At 40.7% G+C, this 20,157-nt stretch overlaps 1 protein-coding gene across 1 annotated transcript in view; it reads right to left on the bottom strand.

Annotated features, from left to right (window-relative positions):
• The window catches only part of DSCAM (DS cell adhesion molecule), a 377,225-nt gene that overhangs the window by 336,296 nt on the left and 20,772 nt on the right, over positions 1-20,157 (bottom strand). The window lies entirely within an intron of this gene.

Below are 20,157 nucleotides of genomic sequence, written 5' to 3'. Positions count from 1 at the left end.
TGGTAAGAGAAGGCAGGTGGCAGAGAAACAGCCACAGGGCCAAGTAACTTCAGGCATTGTCAATGGACCACCTACAACTCTGTGGGCCTCAACTCTGTGCCCAGTGATACCTACCTCTAGGTCAGCCCTGATGCAATATATGCAAATCACATAATAATGCTCTCTGACACCATTTTTAACTGGGATAGTGTGCTGCAGAAGACTGGGAATCACAGCTCTCTACATATTTGAGAGAATATAAATACACATTACTGAAGATATTGTAATGTCACACAATCTATGTATACATTCAGACCAAATTAAAATAGAGACAAGCAAATACCTTGTAAGAAAAAATACATCCTCATCCTTCTCTTTTTAAATTCCCCATTACCCCTTTTCTATTGCTGCTGATCCTTTACTTGAAATATTTTAAGTGTTTCCACTTCACTAATGGTCATAAGTTGTATGTGATTTTTTAAAAAAAGTCTCTCTTCAAGAAATGAATGCAAAAAATGAGCTTTAAAGGTCAGATTCATATGGGAAAATACTGTTCTATAAGAGCTCATCTAAGGTGTAATTTTGTGTGTGAAAGGATTAGAATAGGTTTACTAAAAAAACAAAAAGAGATTGAGTTCTGTTTGCTTTCAGACAACCTTCAATAAACTTTAAAAACCCAGCAATGCTTCAACACTTTTTGTTCCAATTACATGCCAAACAGCATCATTGCTAGAACCAATTTATTTGCTGAGGTACAGAGTGCCAAAGTGTGCACGCATCTAAAGGCAGACTTTTTTTTTTTTTGCACTGGCATTGAATCAGCCAAAATGCATCAGCCTTAAGGTACATTATAGATCAGGTAACAGTGAAGTCAGTTTGCAGACCATGAAAGCCTCTCCATTTGCAACACTTCCAGCTGTACTCAGTGGAGAAGGCCTGAAGTGGAATTTAGCACACAATGGAAATTATGTTCCCTTCAGTAATTAGTGCACCTGAAAATTGGCTCCATGTGCCTTTGCTGTTCTGTTTGACTGTCAAGAATGCCCTTCTCTTCAGGGATGTACTTAAAAATCTTGCATTTAACAGTACAAATAATTGATCTGTAACATGAATGTGAAGCACCGAAAACAGATGCTTTTTGCTCTAAAGCAAGATACTATATATATGGCAGCTCACGCAGTGCAATATTGCCTGACACTGAATGAATGGGGAAGCCCCTGTTCATGAAAACTGGGGCATAAGCCTCTAGTTCGCAGCCAGCTTTGTCAATTGCAATTTGTTGCCTTCTCTTATGTTGCTGATTTTGGGAAGTTCATATCAGAAGTTTATTTTCTGAACCCAAATGGCAGGAAACTGTTCATTGGCCATACAAGAATCCTACTATCCTTAGAGTCAGAATTAAGTTTAACTTTTTAAAGAAGACTTTGGAGGTAAATACCGCAGACCACTTTATTCAAACCAATCATGTGGGTAGGAGCTCATCTTTGTTCAGTAGCCCAGCTGGACTGCAAATCATTTCCCTTTATCACAGATGACATTTTAGAGTTACAAAAATAGAAAGGGAAATGTCAAAGCAACCTTTCCTAATATGGTATCTGCCAGGAGTTTTGGACTACAACTCCCTATATTCCTGATCATTGGTCATGCTGGTTGGGGCTGTTGGGAGTATAGATCCAAAACACTCGGAAGGCATGAACTGGGGAAAACAGGCCCGTGCCTGTTTTACACATGATCTGTTCAAGGAAATACCTAGTTGTCAGGTAGTGAAGGCAGCATCTTTTCAATGGTGACCCAACATCTCTCTCTCAAAAGATCTGTGGGCACTTACAGACTGGTGATTCATAATGCCCCCACTGAAAAGGCATGGTGCAGCTATTCTGACTTTTTCTCTTTAAAAGATTATTGGTGGGAAAATAAAGATGGAGAAAGCAGGGGCAAAACAGGTGAAGGGAAGACAGTGCTGTCAGAACCCTCTATAAAATTACATAGATGAAACAGGGCATGTGTATGATAAAAGTCTGAATGCATCATTGGTTAAGCACTCTCTAGCTGCTATTAAATTGGCTCTAAAGATATGTTTTGCTTTGCCTTTCCTGATTAATGTCTTTATCACTATTTCCCCCCTGACATTTTATGCTGGGTTTGTTTTGCTGGTTTTTAAAAATGTTTTATATTTGCAGTTTGTATCTTTGTTGCTGAAAATCAATGGGTGAGGGCATTGCCATAAAGACTGGATTGTTACAGTTATTATAATATTGCATCTAATTCTGCCATTCTTCCTCTAACAAGGAATGAGGAATGGCTTACAAGATTTTCTTTCTCTTTATTCTGTCCTCACAACAACCTTGCAAGGCAGGTTAGGCTAAGAGTCTGTGAGTGATCCAAAGTCTTCCAATAGGCTTCATGGCTGAGTGGGAACTAGAACCCAGATCTTTTGGTCTAGCATTCTTAACCACTACACCACGCTGGATCAAATAACAATTAATTAAAATATCTAGCTACCCATTAATACTTTAGTTATGATATTGGGACAAGGCGTTAGCTTCAGTGACCTATGGGTCTCTCCAAGCTCTATAATTGTGCAAAAGGCCAAAAATCTTCTCCATTCTGCATTTCTATTGTCAAACACCATATTGGCCTCCTCTAAAATGTCATTGGCCAATTGTGGAGAAAAGTAATTAGTCGCACTCCACTTCCTGCTAATTATTGAGTGTATAATCTGCCAAATAATGTACAAGCTCTTGTTGACTGTGGCCTACTGCCTCCCTTTGCTATCACAGACATACTCACAGGCAGGCAGCGAATGGCTTACCAGTGACAGCTGGCAAACCAGCCTCTGGGAATAAAACATTTTAGCACTTCATAAATTTCTAACAAGGTTTCAAATTGATGCAGTTTTCCTCCTCTCAGCTCTGCCAGCCTAGCGAAAGGGGTAAAAAATGCTAATTAAATCTACAGGAAAAAAAAAGAACAAGTGTATGATTGGTAAGATAGTTCGTTATTTTTAATAAGTAACAATTAAGAGCACAACTCCAGAAAAGTTGGGACTCCCCCTCCATATATATATATATATATATCATATATATATATATATATATCACAGAAGTGGAAAAGCTCTTATAGATTATGTTCTGTCATGCTATAACATATGGACAAACTTATTTTAAAAAGGCAACTGCATAATATTCTTAGAACTTAATAGAAATTGAAGCAAAACTTACTTTAAATAAACACTTTAAATATATGTGGAGCACAGTCAAGGACTGATATTTGAGATGTGATCTCATGGTTTAAAATGGCAAGATTCAAAATCCCCCTAAGATGTATTTTACTATCACATTTGATACTAGTACATTTGAAGTTGTAAGTCATCCAGAGAACATGCCTTACCAAGCAGAATACCAATAAAGCTAAATAAAAAAATTGAAAATTAAGCTACCTTTTGGATAAACTAGAATCCAAATATACTGAGATAGCTGGCATATACACACAAGAATAGTTCTTCAAGGGAGAACAAAATTTCATTTGGATTATTGTAGCATATTCCATGTGGGACCTTCCAGTGTTTGGGACCTTCAGCAAATTCTGGATGCTGATGCCATATAGCTGACCCGGACCAGCCTCATGGGTGCCCCCTAAGTTACAACTCCACCATCTACCCATTTGTTTCCATTCAGAGTGACACTTGGGGCCAGGTGACTTGAAGGTCTGCCTACTATTATTTGAATCTCTTTCTAAGTCTTCAGATCTTTGGATCAGTTCTCTTTTTCTCGCCAATAGATGGTGCTCACTTGGTGGAGACTCAAGACTGGTCCTTCTCAGTGGCCATGCGCTGAGCAACTCCCAAGAAAAACCTATCCAGCCCCTTCTCTGGAGATATTCCATAAAAGTGTAAGTCCATTTTATGCAGAGAGACTCGTGACTTATGCATCTGGCTGCCTGTTTTTCATACATATTAGCTGTGTTTTTATTTGATTGTTTCTGTCTTCTTTTTATTTCTATACTGAGTTTGCAATGCCTTTTTTTTAACAAACACTGAGTTTGTTTCCACCTTTCCTATCTGCCTTAGGCACTATATAGAAAAAAATATAAATATTAAATTTGGAAAATGTTAAATGCCACTGCTGTAAATGGAAGTCCACATTAAAGTCACCTCTGCCCCTCTGAAATGGTCAGTCCGGCCTGTCCTATCTGATTTAATCTGGCTGCAAATATGTCCACCTCCACCAGATCAGGACATGGAACATGTTTATTTAGTGTGCCCCATCCTAGGATTGGTTCAAATGGCCTACATGCTGTGCTTACCACGGAACAGTGCAGAAACAACTCACAGTGGGATCCATGCGCATAGTGTGTACAGGATTGCTGCCTAAAGTCATTACCCATGTTGCTGATTCCCATGTAGTGAAAGAGGAACATATTTCCCATACATCAGTCCAGTCATGAGCAAATGTAGCATCCTGGTGGCACCATGGCCCTGGGGGCAGATAACACTGATGGCTATTGTTGCGAAGGATGGTGGCCATTGTTCTTGGCATGCACTCTCAGGTCATGCTGACCTGGACACAGTCTAAAAATGAAGTGGGGAGGGGGCCTGGGAAAGGGGCCCTCTGCTCTTCCCAGGTGCTCAGGCATGCTCAAAGGATAAGCAAGAGTCAGGCTCTGAGTTCTCCAGGGCACTTTTAACAGTCTGGATGTTAAGCAAAGCAAGGGAGAGGAGCTGGCTTGGTAGTAATAGCTGTCAGGTAGATGCATGGGAGAGCAGCTCTCAGAGATGGACGAAGCTGGCATGAATCTTGATCCCATGACAGGGCATTGGGAGAAGAGAGCTACTCAACTAGCATACAGAGGGAAGGCGTGCTCACTTCCACTCAGGCCCTCTTGAAGGGATTGGGCCCAGACATACTCAAAAGGAGGGCTTCTGGAAGTAGTTGGGTTCAGAGAACTGTTCTGCGCATGCTCAGAGATACATTCTGTGGGGACTGAGTTTATTGGGCTTACTTTGATGACTAGAGAACTTTTCAAAAATAATGGTCTGTTGCCATGAATGTGCAAAGGGAGGAGAACCCCAGCTCACAACAGGTATGCGCTGCATGTGATGTGGCTGGTGTATAAGGGAGAGGACTTAAAACACTCTTTCTGGCATACCGAGTTCACACCTGACCAACAACTTTCTGTTGTTGACCACAAGGCAATTTGCTGCCACCAAGCAATGTTTAAAAAGTAGTGATGAAGCATTGAGTCCTCCAGGACACTTTATTAGACTGGATGTTAAGCAAAGCAAGGGAGAGGAGCTGGCTTGATGTTAATAGCCAGAACATTCTGAAACTGTAGCTCAGCATTTTTCTCTTTCCCACCTCCACCATCCATTTTGCTTCACATCTTACCTGATGAAGAGTTCTGATGAATTCAAAAGCATGCTCATTATTATTTATCTGAAACATTCCTATACTGTTACATATTTTAAAATATCTTTAAGTGGTTTACATGTAAGTGTTAAAATCAGATATAAAATACAGTTTTAAAACCATTCAGATTACAATGATACAGAACAGCACAGGAACAGTAAAATGGAGTGGGATACTTAATTACAAGCTGGGAAAAGCCTGGATGAGCAGGTGTGTTTTCAGGAGGTATTTTAAAATGCTGTATTTTCCACCTGGCAAACTACACAAGTAAGGGTTTTTCAAGGAGGCCTACCATCAAGGCATTACGTGGTGACATGCCAATAATTTTGGAACAATCAGCAAGGCTTCCTCTGATGATCTCAAGGTTTGGTTGGTTGGTTTGAGCCCCCCCCCCCAAAAAAAAGGGGGGGAATATTGTCTAACTCTAGATTTTGCAAGTTTCATGCTAACTAACAGGCAAATAATGAAACAATGTTTTACTTCTGCAGTAAAAGAGAACAGTTTTACTTCTCTTTTGCTAAAAGAGAACAATGTAAAATCAAGTAATAAAGTGCTTGGTTCAGAAAACGTAATGTGAAAATGATGTTCTGTTCCATGGGCCTGAAAGGTTGGTATGGAATTTGAAGAACAAAAAGGGAAAGGAAAAAAAAAAAAAAAAAACGTTGAGTACTAGTTACAAAGGTTTTTAGTATGAAATGAATTTGCAAGGAAAGAGTCCAAACTAAGTGCTATGACAAATCTGGTCAAAATAAAAAAGTATTATTTCTAGGGGAAATAAGTTGCTGTCTAGTCACTGTTCTTTTCTCTGTCAATGGGAGAAAATGAGAAATGCAATGAAGAATTGAAGTTGGATCCTGCCATAATGACTCTTCCTGACTACAAGAAAGTTAGTTTGGAACCTTGTCATCCTGGGCAGAATCTGTTCTATGCCATTTTTCACCAATGATGGGGATAAAGTTCCATTTGGGGGCAGTTTAAAGAACAGCAAATTCAATGTGTTCAGTTTTCTCCAAGCTTGTTTGAGGTACAAAAGGTCTACCTGCTTACCTGTTCAAAATTCACCAACCCATGATGGTGTTTGGAAGGGAGTTTCATAGGACCAAAATGCTACAACAAGCACACATAGCATATCAAAGGTCACCTCCCTGCAGTCATCCACAACTAGGTAAATCAGGAACAGGGAAAGTAAAGAATGAGCAAAGGGAGTGAGGGATCTGTCTGGCAGGGTCTGCTTGTGAGAATCACTGAGCTTCTTTATGTTCCTAGTGGGATGACATTTAGGATGACTGAATTTCTAATTAGCTCATTGGCCTCTTGACAGATCAATTGATTTTAATTGGGCCATTAATGAATAGACAGGAATTTCAGAATTTCACCCATTGCTATTTTTTTTACAATGAAAAGCATAAACATGCCTTCAGCTATCGCAGTCCTTAGATCTCTGGACAATACCCCAGAGCACATGCCTGTCTGCTCTGAGTTGGGGCCAAAGAGCAATGGATTCAAGGGCAACATGATAGCAGGACTAAAGAAAAAGTCAAGAGTTAGCACCAACACCAGGAACCATATTGTATGTGATCTTCTTCCAGCCCTTTCTTTTCAAAATGTGAATTTTTGAATACCACTTCACAAATATCATGGAGCTATTCAACTGAAAGCATAAGAAGCTTGTTATTCATTAATTCAAAGAATGGTAGGGCTGAAAGTGGCCAAGAAGACCACTGGGTCCAACCCCCTGCTGGTGCAGGACACTAGGTCACACCATCCCACTCAAATGACTTAGATTCACCACACCTCTACTCTATTTCCTAGGAAAGGCTGGTTGAAAATTCTATCAACTTGCTGAACTGGGCAGGAATCTACCTAACATTGCATCACTGTCAGGTTCCTCTCTCAGCCTTCCCCAGCAGCACTAATTCCAGCTGGAGCTTGCCAAAAGCAGCCGCACATGCCTACCTGAACTGATTTCTCTTTCAGGTGCTTTTACGCCAGCTTCCCCGCTCCCCTCCCCACCCCACCCCAAGGCAGAAAAAAACTTAGAAATTTGCTTGTGGGCAAAAAGGCTAGCCAGTGGTTATAAACAGGGCCCCTGAAAACAGCTATTTATTTTCATCTCGCAAGCAATGGAAATATGTCAAACAATTTTAAGGTTATAAATATGGTTATTTGTACGGTTATATGTTCATGATAGGTTGTTATGACTTGCGACCTCTCATGAACATATAGAACCTGATTAACTGTTCTCTATCCATCCAGCCATTCTCCAACTAATCTCTACTTTCCATACTAATCAACCTGGATTATCTTAGTAGTACAAAATCAATTGAGTTATAAAACACAGAACAAGTATAAGTGATGTGAGAAAACATGATCATCCCAGTTGCTGAATGGTGATCACAAAGGGGTGTTTGCTTGATCAGTCATACCTTTCATAGTAGTGATGAAGGGAAAGAGCCATATTGTGTTAGAACTGCTTCCCTGTAGGCTACCTACCTCAAGGAAAAAATTCTTTGAGGTTTTCCAAGTTTCACTAGAGAACAAACATATTCCAGGGTAGAGGCTTGCCACAGGGCACCACTGGTTTTCACTATGCCACCCCAAAACACCAAATACAGCAGCATGGCAGTGAACCATGGTACACACTGCGGCACTGGAAGCCACCATTGAATGGTTACTTGGGAACTAGATTTCCCTAAGTGTGCTTATTCTCCTCTGCTAAAAACTCCAAAGACTGACACCAAACAGCGATGATGGAGGCTGTGTGGTTGCAGCGCACTCTCAGCAAATATTAAGGCAGCTGCTTCAGCTGGGTGAATGTTTAGGGTAAGATCCAGCACCCTGCATCATTATGCACTGATGAACTATTTATGTAATCAAAATGTCACACATGATACTATGATGTAGATTGATTTTCTGCTCTATTTCCTAAGGTCAGACATTCATTCTTAAAGTTGGGGGTGGGGGAAAGGTGAGGTCTAGAATCAAACAACATTGAAGCTGCTGTAATGGCATGGACAGGAATATATTAGAGTAGCACTCAAAAGTGCACACATGGACAGGGGGTTCACTTCTGCAGCATTTAACACTTAAAGAAGCAATTAATGTTAGAAGCACAAAGACAAAGTGATTTTCCATGTTCAAATACAGAGCAGAGTGCATGCAAAAATATGAAGAGTGAACTTCTGCTAAATGTTCTCTGTGTGCATTTATCAAGTTTTGTAAGGAATGGCTATACTTGGCAAATTAAAAAAAAGACTAGAAAATGATTCTAGCAGTCCAAAACCTGTAATTTCTAATTAGGATATTATGTAAGTGATGCCATTGAGGGACATACCAACCTGCAATGGGCACTGCGGCTGGGATTTCAAAGCTTAAATTACAGCAAGATTTCTCATCCCCCGAAACAAGTCATCACCATTTTCTGAAATTCTTTATTTCATGATAAAAATTGTTCTTAAAAGTCATGAGACTTAGAAGTAGTTTTGCTACACATATTAAGAAGAAAAGCAAAATGAATGTGTGATAAATTTTATGCATACTATATAAAATGCCATGGTAAGTTGCCATAAAGAAAGGAAAGGGTGGCTTAAACATCTATTTTTTATAATATATAATGTAAAATAAAGGGAGGAGTGCAATATTGTTAGCAATCAGCTCTTCTTGGCTCCTTTTTCTCTGAAGCATTTCCATTCTAACTGGTCAATATAAGAACTGCAAAAACTGGTCTTGCATTTGCTGTCTTCCCTCTTCCCTTCCCCATCCTTTTTCCTTCTTTTAGATTAGGCTATGGTCAGGCACTGTCTTGCTTTATTGATTATATGTGAACAACTTATTGATTATATGCAAGTGATTTATTGATCATGTCTAAGCTATTCTGGTAAAGTTTTCAGCTGAACAACAGGGCAAAACACTTTGATAGCATACATACATCACACCAGCTCTCTTGAGAACATGGGACCATGTTATTTCCTTTTCTTTTTCTTTTTTTTTTCTTTTTTTTGCAAGATGCACCCATAAATTGCATTCATATACATCTTAGCTACTCTTTGGTGGAAATCTCTATAGTTATAAAGTTTTTAAAACTTCTGTATTAAAACAATAAAAGGTTCTTCCTTTGATACAGCCTTCAGCCTGTTAAATTAGACACCTAGCATTACTAGGTATCAGTTGAAAAGCAAGCTTTATAAGAGCTACACAAAAATGTACTTTGTGCAAGACAGCATTTTCACCGGGCTCATTCCACAAATGCTTCACGGGAAATGTAGCTTGGTCTTTCCCAGTGGAGGGAGACTGTGTAAGGAAGCCACTTATCAAATCATTAAAGATAGATAGGATAGTAGGGCCGTGGTGCAACGAAGTATAAGGCAAAGTGTACGTCACAGTATAAGGCAAAACATGCTAGAAAACCGAATTCTATTTAAAAATTCAGTAACTTCCTTGTATTTGAAACTAAGATATAGAAAAGTTTGGACATTTCAGAAATCGGAAAGTTAGTGGATCATATTCACAGACAAAATGGGGTACAAACTGCTAACATAGCAGGCAAATTGGATGAATGTCTCACTTACTGGAATCTACATAGCTGCATACGCTACACAATATTTATCAATGTCTAAACACAAACTATTTTCCACTTATATTTAACTTGGGGTACATATTAAACTGACATTGTGTCTTCCATTATATTTATGCTGGTGCTATTTATTCAATTAAAACCAAAAGCAAATCTACAGCAGAGAATAGGGTCATCTCTCAACAAAGCATTTCATTTCCAAAACCTGTAAGCCAACACTTATTGAAATTGGAATGATGTCAAACTAAATATGATGGCATTCTTTTCTTATTACCAGCACTGTTTTGTCTTGCATTGATACCCTTTCTTTCCTTGCTAGCCCCATAATCCTAAACTTGCCACTCAGAAGTAAGAGCCACAGAGTTCAAGCTGGCTCACCACCAAGGGTAGGCAGGTTTGGGCACCTGCCACAAGACTCCATGAAGTTGTTCCCCCTCTTCACTTTGGCACACTGCTTGCTCAGCTGCCCCTCTCCCCATGGCCCAGACAACTGGGGCACAGGAAAGGAGAAGCAGTCAGTGCCCCTGCCTACTTGCCCGTGGGCTCTCTGCTTGTCAAGTAAGCAATGATGAGAAAGAGGAGGAGGAATAGCGGCTGGTGACAATGGCAGTGGAAAGCTTGGCTTGCAGAGGAAACAAATGAAACTTCTTATATGAAGAGGAACCTTCACAGTGATGGGATTCATATATAGTAGCCATATTATGTCCATAATAATACAAGGGGGTGTCTGGCTATCCCTTAGCATCATAGCTCCAGGACCATAAAAGCTCAATACCTGAAATGCACCTAAGATGAATTTAGGTATGAGTACCTTGGGGTTATTTAATTAAAAGCACACACTGTGAAAGGAAGGGCACAAGGAACAGTTGGCCGGCCACGCTACTCCAGCTGAAAGTAATGGTAGCATTAGGAGCTGCTTGTCATGTCATGTGCAGCTAATGAGGCCACACCACAGGGCAGAGGGGCAGAACTGACCAAACATGAAAGTGGAGTCCTGTGTGTGAAGCCTTGGAATAGATAGGCTAGTTTTATTAATTGAGGGTAGAACTAGACTATAAGGAAAGTATCAACCTAAATGAGGAGCCAGTTATCTTTTGTTTCAGGTCAAACTGTAAAAATATCTCACTTTCACACAGAGCTGACACGGAGAAGTGTTGTCCGGAAGAGCTTTCACACACACACATTTTAATTAAATGTGTCCACATTTAAAGCCTACAGTACCATCTTTAGTTACTAGGTGGCAGATTGCCACAAGAAGAGCACAACTGTGGAGACCACAGAGTTTGAAGCCAAGAGGGAATAGCTCAAAGTACAGATTTATATGGCTGTTTTCCCTTAGCTGTGGGGCAGTAACCCCCCCCCACAAAGTTATAGAAGGGATATACTCCTGCCACAGGCTATTTATTTATTTATTTATTTATTTTATATTATTAATTTTAATTTTATATTGTTATTTTTGTATTGTATTTTATTGTGTTGTAAGCCGCCCCGAGGCTTCGGCAAGGGGCGGCATAGAAATGTTCTAATAATAATAATACTGTTAGTATGTACCATGGCCGGAGACAACAGGCATGGTTTCACTTGGACATGGTGTGCCCAGCTCTGATAGTTGTATGACTTAGAAGATATTGCCATATTCAAGCCTGTTCATGCTGACATCCAGACTGTGTTTGCTACTTATAAGACATAGTCTTAGCAAAATGAGAGGGTGAAAATGATGGCTACGATTTTTAATAACCATATTAAGTTTTCTTTGGCCCAGTTCTAGACTAAATGGTAGCTCAAGTGAGGAGCATCTTTAAATGCCACACAATTTGTTCAGCCCTGAACTCTTAATTTTCTTATTGCATCTCTTAACTTTGAAGTATGATCTGCAGTCTTGACTGATCCCTACCACAGAAGCCAATAAAATTGCAAGCTAGGATATGTAAATATGGATTTATTTGTGCCATATGAACTGTGTGTTTGTTTCAGCTATTACGCAGATAGCCAAGCAGAGAACCAAATCACCATCCCAGCTAGTTTGTTGTTGTTAGTCGCGAAGTCATGTCCGACCCATCGCGACCCCATGGACAACATTCCTCCAGGCCTTCCAGTCCTCCACCACCCCCTGGAGTCCACTTAAGCTCACGCCAACTGCTTCAGTGACTCCATCTAGCCACCTCATCCTCTGCCGTCCCCTTTTTCTTTTGCCATCTATTGTTCCCAACATTAGGCTCTTCTCCAGGGAGTCCTTCCTTCTCATTAGGTGGCCAAAGTATTTGAGTTTCATCTTCAGGATCTGGCCTTCAAATGAGCAGTCAGGGTTGAACTCCTCTAGGACTGACCGGTTTGATCGCCTTGCTGTCCAAGGGACTCGCAGGAGTCTCCTCCAGCACCACAATTCAAAGGCCTCAATTCTTCATCACTCAGCCTTCCTTACGGTCCAACTTTCACAGCCTAGTCCTAAATTTGGCTTTAGTCTTTCTACTCACCCATATCTACTAATAAGAGGTACACATTTCACTGGTCTAGTCAACATGTACTGAGCCAGAAATAATACTTCCACAAGGTCACCTCTACCAGGGAAATCTCTTATCAACTGTGCCAAAGAGGTAACAGGGTGAGAAGGAATTTATAGATTATCTCCTGTTGCTCTTGAGGCAATCATAGGATAATATACTTATACTTTAACTGCCTTAAATGAGTTCAAGTCTTCAAGGACAGATAAATTGCATCCTAGACAATGAAAATGACTTGCCAGGTTTCTCTCAGATCTTCTAGCCCTACACAGGGATTCAACCTCCATAGATCAGGGCAAGGACATGCAAGCCAGTGCAGCCCTGCCCTCAATCCACATGTGTATCCCTAAAGACCTTTGTGTTTAGTGCTAAGGGGGTTAAATTCAGCTGAGCCCTGGCTTATCAGGGCTGCAAATCACAGGAAAATTTGCAAGCACTTATTACAACTGCAGAGGGCACCAGGGGCCAGGGTTGTTTGGCCCAGGACTTGCAAACATGCCCTCCGACCTACCACACTTTTAGCCCTTGCCTGTGCAGGCTGAATGCCTGTATAAGATTCTTTCCATCATCTTCAGCTAGAATGGATAGCAAAGGAATCTGATCCATTGCATTCCATTCAGGAACCTGAATCTTTATCTATCTGATAAATATGCTGTAATTAGTAGAAGCAAGTGTGAATTTTAAAAAATGAAACCTACCAGTCTAATCATATTTCTTTCTTGATGGGGTTACAGTACTAGCTTACTGAGCTATAGGAATGCCAAGGACACACTATTGATTTCAGCAAGGAATTTGATAAAATTCCTAAAACATATCGGTTAGCAAACTGGACTTAATGATAATACCATCAGGTGGATTCAGGTTTGGAAAAACACAGTCAGCAAGTGCTCTTCAATGGCTCTTCATATACTGGAAGAACATTTCAAGCGAGGTCCTGTAGGGCTCCATCGTGAGCCCGGGAGTTCTCAATATCATTGTCAATGACTGAGATCATGGTGGGGAACCTCAGGTCTGGGGGCTAACTCCTCAGATGACGTGGCCCACCCCCTTTCTCAAATGTTAGGTGGCTTCTCAGCTTTTGTACAGCTTTATTTCCATTGCAAAAGGTTAAAATCCCTCTCTTCAGGCTTAATTACTGGCACTATGAGCTCAGGTATCCTGCAGGTCATATTTTTTGGCACTACCCCCCCCCCTTCTTTTTTTCCATCCATCACTGGAACTCTTCCCCTGAAAGCTTCCCCAAAAATTGATTCTGACCCTGATTTATATTAATGGTGGTGGTAATCTTCATCAGATTTATGGATAATCCAAAACTTGAAAGATTAGCTGATATCCCAGAACAAAGATATAATTCAGAATTAGGCTGAGGCAAAACCTAATGGAGTCTGTCCCTCTAGCCTTCAAAGACATCCTTTTGTGTTTGACCCGGTTGTGGAAATGTTCACTGAATGAAGACTCTGCAACCAGCAACCTTCTCACACACTGGATGTAGCAGCACAAGCCCCTGATGCATGTGGTGCAAAAGGAGGACTCTGCTTGAGCAACACATGGGGCTTGATTCGTGGTGATCACCCCACAAGCACTGGGTCTGCTTGCAGGAACATGGACTCGGGACTGCTACAAAGACAGCTATGGGGTCCAGGGAACTTAGTGCAAGGAATCCAACAGATGCCCACCCCTCAAAACAGAGTCCTCCCACATTTTTAATTCAGAATAACATGGATGAATGAAAAACCAGGGTGAGAAACAAAATTAAGTTGCACAGAAAATCTCTGTACAGCCATAGGATGAATGACACCTTACTTGGCACAAGCACTTGTAAAAAGAACTGTGGGGTTTTAGTTGGACTTTACATGCTGTGCATAACTCAGCAGTCTGAAATAGCTGGAAAAGAAGGCTAAAGCAATTTAGGTTGTGTTAATCAACATGCAAAACCAAATGACACATTACAACTAATCACATAGAGGGTAGCTCAGAATTGTCTTTTAATTTACTCTAGTGTGAGTACATGTGTCCCCCATTCAGCTTACGACCACTATACTCCAGGAGAGGGCTAAATCTTCCCCCTCAGTGGATGCCAGTGGAGTCATTTCTCTGTTTGTGAAGCCCCTACCAGCAGAGAAGAGCAATTCCAAGAAGGAAAATGATGGTGCTGTTCTTCAATCCTCCTTTTCCAAAATGCAGTGCTCCCCAGTCTGAATGTCTGTGTTTGTGTCTAAACTACAGTTAAGTGAAAGATAAATAAAGGATAATCTTGACCTACATGCTACTATGTGATAGTATAATGTGGCATACACTGTCCAGTTCTGGGCATGTCACTTCAGACAAACTGCAATGAGTTGTAAGGAGAGCAATTAAGATGGTCAGCGGTATAGAACTCAGACTCTGTGAAAAAAAGGCTGAATGAGCAGCATATGTTTACCCTAAAGAAGAGAATGACAGTGAGTATGAAAGCACTCAAATATACCTGCCAGATAGAAAAGGAAAAGGGTTCCTGCCACTGACAGGTTTACGAACAAGATCTGATGGGTTTTAATTACAGGAGGGTAGATTCCGGATGCATGTTAGGAAAAGTGTCTTAAGGGTGAGAACAGTGGCCATGGAACCAACGGTTGTGGGCTCTCCCTCACTGGAAGCAGCTCAGCCATCTGCTGAAGATGCTCCAGTTCAGTCTTTCCTGAACTGAGCAGACGGTCGCACTAGATGGACTATGAGATCCCCTCTACCTCCATGGTTCTATAATTAATGCGGAAGCTGAGGCCATGTCATACATATAACATGAAGACACCGGAAGCGAAAGCATTTTTGACAAATTGGGCCCTCTTTGTCAAACACTTATTAATTCATAAATTTTGAAGTAACTCACTTACCCTATCAGAGGAAAGATAAGTGGATGTTCTCTCCTCTTCTCCTTAGTACTCATTATATTTTTAATATAATTCCTGCTGTAAAAACAGACATTTTGTGCCTAAAAATAATCACAGAAAATACTTTGTATCTATCCTGAAGCCTCTTTGCACATGAAGCTGAGTAGCACTTTCTAATTGAAATGATTTTTCACGGAGTTAAACTATAAAAGCCGATATTAGTGATGCAGTTAAATTATTTATTCATCTCATTTAAAATTAATTAGATTTTACTCCATGCACAGCCAGGCTATAGCAGAGTGTTTGATTTTTAAAAACGTCTCTGTCATCAGGCAACAATGGATGATGATTTTTCCCTTGTCACTTTTGTTTTACTTTGCTCTGGAGACTCAGACAGCCCCAGGTCACCTCACACTTGAAATTAATGCAGCCCTTTATATTATGGTTGGAAATGAGAAACGGGGCCCCAAAAGTTTTGAAAAGGCTAAAGCAAACTCCCACTTAGAAAATGAAGAATTCCTCCCCCAACGACTACTCTGGAAAAGTATTACCCATTCTTAATCCCAATGAGAGAATAGAAGAAATAGGGAAACATCACATTTTATAGAAAAGTCACAATGGTCTGGATCAAGCTAGAGTTCCAAGTTCAGACACCTCAGTAAACAATCCATGGATAGAACATCTTACAATACCTGGATAAGCCAGTAAAACTTTTTTCTGAAGGGGCAGCCACATTACATCTGTTGCAACAAAAACAATAGCTTTGTGACACTTTAAAGCAGGGGTCTCAAACTGGCGGCCCACAGGCCAATTGCCGGGATGGGTGGGGTGCGGGGGAGGGGCCCTGCGGCCTTCAAAGTGGCGCCCGGGCCGGCCATGGGATGAGCGGCCCACCCCCACCGCGGTGCTGGAACACTTGATGCAGCCCAGCCTCACCCAGACTCTACTTCCAGCAGCTCCCGAGTAAGTTGAGTTTGAGACCCCTGCTTTAAATACTATTTGTTTATTATGGCATGAGCTTGCATAGCCCCATTGTCCTCTTGCATCTTCTGATATGCTCCCCTTCCCTTTGCCAAGATAGTTTCGACTCAGAGATGAGTCCCTGCTTTCTGAGCAGGGTTGATTATTATAGGATTCCCCTGTCCTTATGACCTTTAGAGGCGATCGGGCATCTGGGTTTTCCAGTGTGTGTCCCTCATCCCTCCTGCAGAATGATGTCTCTGATTAGTTCAACGGGTCAATTCTGCAGGGAGTCTCTCTCTCCAAAAAGCATGGATGAAGCAATGCATGGACTGAAAACAGTGATATGGTTTCTTCCAAAGATCCTCCAGCCCCTTTTGCAACACACAACTGTCTGCTGTCAAGCTCTCGAGCAGCAAGAGCCACCCTGAGGCTGGAGTCAGAAGCTTTTCCAAAAGAGGACAGTAAAAGTCTATTTTGTGTTCATACCATTCTGTAATCTGTTACATTTCAACTGAAGAATGTTTCAATAGAAGGTTTTATTTTGAGTTTTAATAAACAGAAGAAAAGAAGAAGGAGACCAGCTAATTACACTTAATGTTGCTTTTTATTTTCTTCCCCATGTCAGAACTTTCAAGGCAGGTATAGATTGATCTGTCAATCACACTTATTGTTTCCAATTTCAAGCCAAGCTTCTGGTGCTAATCAAAAGTACCTCATGACACCCCCCAGCTTCTGCTCCAGCTCTTCACAGAGTTCCAGCTCTACACCATGTGGGGACTGTGGTGGTGAAGAGCTGTGCCTTTATGCCAATTGCACCACAGTATATAATGAACTCCTCACAGAAGCTCAGCATAAGGAAGTTTTGTCTGTTCTTACAGGTGTCCTTTCTCTTTGAGATTTTTGCTTCCATTTTGTTATACACAATACCATAGGGGTGTTATTATTTTTATTATTACTTTTAAAGTAGCTTTGGAAATAATTTTCAAAAATATTTCTTCAAAGTAGCTTCAAGCCATCACAGAAAGGAAAGGAAAGGAAAGGAAAGGAAAGGAAAGGAAAGGAAAGGAAAGGAACACCAAGCTGCCTGGCAATAACAAGCATGGGCAAGCCTCAAATGTAGTCATTTCCAATTTTTGTACGCCATTGAAAACCCCAGCTAAGAAGAGAAAACACCATCTCAACCATAACTTACAAACTGAACAGCTAAGAGAAATGCTTTCTGTCAGCAATAGAAAAAAGATTGCAAAAGGCAAATGCAGAAAATTGCAAAATACAAAAACGTTTCCAAGTGAGTAAACAACAAATGAAGGATTATCCTTATTTGCAAGAACTCCATTCCAGCAAGAAATTGATCCAGGGACCTCTGATTCCCAAACCATTAGGGCTCGCAAGTAGAATATTCTCTCTCCTTTGCTTTTTAATTATTATTATCATTAGTCTGGTGTAAGAAGAGAAGCAAATACCTTAACGCAGGAAAGAAATACAAAAAAGACTCAAGAACTGCTATTGTTAAAATCTGTAAGATAAAATCTTATTTATATTGAATACAATTTTCACTCAATATGAGTTTATCACATATTCTGCTGATAACACAAAACATTTCTATCACACTTCAGAGTGTTCTAAGTGCATCTTATATGTCTATATTTTTTACTTATTCTAAGTGCTTGCAATCTCTGTAGCAGCCTCTGGACAGCATTGTAATTTACTAACTCCAAATGGCAAACCTCAGCCCCTCATCTGCAGCATGGAGATACATCTGAGAATTAACATTTGGCCATTGTCTCTGTGCTAAGTCAATTACACTTTTTCCCTGAAGCTTTACCTGCATATGTTAAAACCTGCTTTCAGTTTGATGTACAACCAACTCACACAACCACCAACAATGAGGGGCATCCATCCTATTTCCACAGTGGCAAGCACAGTGTTGAACAACACGCCAACTTTACCACACATGTAAATGTGTGTTGTGCACAATAATCCTATGTAATTTTAATTGGTAATTCCTCCTGCCTTCAGTGGGGCTTATTCCATAGTAAGCATCCATGGAATTGTTAACCAATAGCTCACATGACATCATTCATTGCATCTAATACACTGTTGTTCTTTTTTCTCCTTGAAGGGGCAGAGGCAATCTTAGATGTTAAACTTTTGTTAAGGAAGAACCAAATGTGACATTAAATAGATGAACAGCCATGTCAGTTGTACTAGCAAGGACAGTGTGTCCGAATTTTCCTCACAATGGCAGCCCATGAAAGGAGGGAAATTCAACCCCTTCTTCCTCCTACATGGTCCCAGCAAACAGCCCAGCCCCCTTGCCACTATAATGGAATGGTTAGAGTTTAGGACTAGAATCAGGGGAAGCCAAGCTTAAAATTCCAATCAGCCATGAAACTCACCCAGTTAGTCCAGGCTCTAGTTCTAAGCCTATCCTAGAGAAAAAGCATAGATGCCACTTTGTCTTCCCTGGAAAAAAGGCAGGACACAAATCTAATAAAAACTAGTAGCAGAAGAAAAGTTATCACTAACGTTAATGGAGTGTCCCCTCCCTGGACTAACATAAAGAAAAAAGGAAGCACAGTCAATTCAATTTTATCTTAACTGAACAAAATAAAATCTTGTAAAATGAAGCTAGCATTCTGCCATTATCTTGGCTGTGTGAAGGGGCAAGCATCCACAAACTCAGAACAAGTAAACAGCCAAACAAGGAGCTTTTTACACTAGCATGCATACGTCAATATATATGAATACCTTTGCCTTGGCTGTCACCTAGAACCATGTTAATATGTTTTTTCAAGACATACTTTTCAGTTGTTAAGAATGGCTGCAGTGAAATTTCTTGGAAGCAAAATATGACATCATAAGAATGCTTGGCAGAACCTTTCATTGTCTGCCCATTTATATTAGTCTCACCATCTATAACAAGAGTTTAAAAAGCTGAAAAGCAACCAAGATGCATTAATATATTGTGTCATGATGCATAATAATTAGGACCCTTCCCCCAGCTCTGCCACACAGAGTTTCTCCCAGTAAGCATTTCATTCTAAAGGCTTTGACAAAAACCCCATTTAGGGAGCTTCAGAGCTACAGCCATGCAATTTGTCAGCATTTATATTAGCAAGAACAAGGTTTAAAAAGAAAATCACACAATGCCTTTCCTGAATCTCCTGTTGACTAAAATAACCTGTGCCTGACAGTAAGAAAAGTTATTTACCTGCCAAGGACTGGATCCTTGAAAAAACTACAGTTCTGAGCATTCAAGCAAAGTTATTTGCTTCAGGAATATTCTGAGTAAAACTCCCCTTTGGGAATCATTTCAGCTTTTCCAAATATCAAAAATACATTTTGAAAATGCTGGACTTAATGTCTAACATCATTATTCAAAAAGTAGCAACTACAGAATGACTAAATGGAACACAGAACAACTGTCACCATGGCCCAGCATTCTTACTAACTTTCCTCAGTTGCTGATATAGACCTTTCACAGCCCAAAGAGGATGTGCCCACAGAAATACCCTCGGAAGCCCCTCTCACCTCAGGGCCCTCAGCCCCAGATAAGCCCCTGGGATCAGCCACAAAGAAAGCCAACTTGCCGGCTTCAGATTCTGAGCATTCGGGTTCTGAAATCACCAACACACCCCAGTTGCCTCTATGGCATTATGGTCAGAAGCTTCAAAATCAAGCAAAATCCCTTCATGTAATGTGTGGGACGAGCTGACAGGCTCCCCTTTAGGAAACTCCCCTCAGTTAGGGCTCACCAGGAAGCCCCCTGTCTCTGTTTAAAGCCAATTGTTGGAACAGTCTACGCACAAGCTTGCCTGGCAATCCATCCTGGTAGGAGCTCTCCATGGTGCTGTCCCATTCCC

The sequence above is a fragment of the Varanus komodoensis genome, unplaced genomic scaffold (genome assembly GCF_004798865.1).
Source record: "Varanus komodoensis strain SLA01 unplaced genomic scaffold, ASM479886v1 scaffold4, whole genome shotgun sequence".
Taxonomy (NCBI): domain Eukaryota; kingdom Metazoa; phylum Chordata; class Lepidosauria; order Squamata; family Varanidae; genus Varanus; species Varanus komodoensis.
Note: the sequence above shows the minus strand (reverse complement) of the source record. Positions and strands in the feature narration are given on the sequence as shown.